Consider the following 2,520-nt stretch of genomic DNA (forward strand, 5'->3'; position numbering starts at 1 on the left):
CAATCATACACAACGTGCAACCTCCTCCTCTCACAAGACAAACATACACACACGATGCTTAAGGAGAGGAGTGTTTTTTAAATTTTTTAATTTCAGGTAGGCCTATACTTTATTCATTCAAATTGTCTAACAAGCAGCCAATGGATGAAACCGTAGTCTCACATATTAAACAATCTGAAAAGGCCTATACAGAATGAATAAAAACAATACGGAAAAGGAAAACAAGAATTGTAACATCAGGTGACCTTTTAAATCACTCGGTTCTGCAAAAAGGAATTCAAGCAAAGGGCGGGATCGGATGTCTATGCCAAGTTGGTGACATTTAGGGAGCATGTTTTGAAATACATCAAAGGTAAGAAGTTTCCTACCAAAAGACAGGAACAAATGCTCCCTCCTCGTTGACAGAAATTGCAGACCAGCGATCTCACACGCCTCAACATATCTACGATCAGGTCCCAAAATTATTCTAAGAGCTTGCTTCTGAATCCTTTCAATGGCACGAGACTTTTTATCAGTAAGATAACCATGCCACACAGGACAGGCATATTATTCTAATAACTTTTTATATAAGATAAATAAACACTAATAAGGCCTTTAACAGGAACATTAGCTCTTTTAAGAATGTATATGTAAACAATTTCTTGGTTGTCAGGAACAAATCCTGCTACATTTTACAACAGGAATTGAACCCATGTATTGGTAGGCAAGCATCTTAACCACCAACCTACAACTCCGCTCCTGATGCACTATGACTTAACTACATACCCTTACTAAAGTTCGACCTAGAAAATTGCAGCAATAAGTGCATTTTCATTATCCAGCACCTTCAAAACTATAAGACCATCTGTAGTTCATGATGATACTTATAGAAACCATAGCTAGGGTCATACACATTACTCTCAAATTCTGTGCTTTTTTGTAATGTAATTGTATTTAATACTCTTCAAGGTACACTGAATAATAATAATATAAAATATACAAATTACACATTCTCATAATAATTATGCTAAAACTGACCCAAGATAGTGATTATTTTTGATAGAATAACTATCATGAAATAGAAAGTATTTGTTTTCGTAGCGGTATTGATCGAGGTGTTGGTTCAGAGATAATGATAATTAGTATATTTACTATTAACTGCATTAACATTATGTTGTTGCGTTCTGTTTATAATTTAAAGAATCTGTTTACGCACGTGGTTTTAAATAACAAAATTGCTATGAAACCATTGCCAACAGTTTCTAACTCTGGGAGGCCAAGCCCTATACAAGTAAAACTAATAATATTTACTGTATAAAATCACATAAATTATATAAATTTAGTTATACTTTAAAAAAAAAGAGGAAAATAATACAAAATTGGAAGAAGACCCAAATTTTTCGGAGATTTGCTTAATAGTACTTTCTTCGGCTTTTCACGTTACTGGTGAACAAATTTCATACACTCATTAGTGAATAGATAATAATTATTTAGAAAAACCTGTGATAATGAGATACTAAAGGCTGTAAATGTAAACGAATAGCCTCAACAGGTACAAAGAACTGACAATGAAATTAAAGGTATAAACATAGACTGACTAATTTCAAAGAGGATCTGTACGATAAATACAATTCTCTAAACATTTTTCATAATTGGTGAATGCGCCCCCTATAGTTAGTATCATAATTTAGCATAACAATTTCTTTATACTGTAATATAAAATTTCTTTATACTGTAATATAAGTAAAGGTTCTTGAACCTATCCGAGCTTCGATCCGGCAGTGGGTAAGGCAACGGTCCTCCGTTTACTTTTAATGCGTTATTGAAGGGATGAAAGAACAAGAATCACAAACTACGTCAAATTCTCTATCCAAGAGCCAACAGACTCTTTTATTAATGATTATACTCATCAACTATTCAACATACATATTATGTGATGGTCCCGCGAAATAGTCTCGTGGGCCGCCCGATAGGATAGGAGGAGACTTGCGAGAGAGAGGGCTGCGTCTTGTGGTCACGCATTAGACAAATAAAACCAATTTATGATCAGCTTTATATGGTGTCTGGATCTCTTTGTATTTCTCGAACACTATAGGGTCACATCACAACGGAGTGGTAATTTTCGTTACAATACTTACCGTACACTATTAGGAGCTTCGGCACCAAATAAAAGCTTGGCGTTATTGGCATCTTCACTGTAAGATAAACATACAAAAGAAAAAAAAGAAAAAATAATAATTTATAGCAGTACAAAGCAAAACACAGGTCTCTCATTCTGGCAGCCTTGGTATATCTGCAAAGCAAGGCGAACGTAAAATTTAGTTTCCTTAATGCTTTGGATTCCATGATGCTTAACTACTAAAATTATACAGATAAACTAGAAACTATGTTCAATAGAACACGAACGAAGTCAGATCATTCATGGTGAATTTGAGCTCAATTGGATCATGTTAAATATTTTACTTTTGAAGAAACATACGGTGAATGTCTTTTTTACCCAGTAAGATAAAATAATTTTATAATAATAATATTGCTAGAAAG

Source organism: Anneissia japonica, unplaced genomic scaffold, assembly GCF_011630105.1.
Source record: "Anneissia japonica isolate Jap-2015-1 unplaced genomic scaffold, ASM1163010v1 scaffold9356_len49336_cov123, whole genome shotgun sequence".
NCBI lineage: Eukaryota > Metazoa > Echinodermata > Crinoidea > Comatulida > Comatulidae > Anneissia > Anneissia japonica.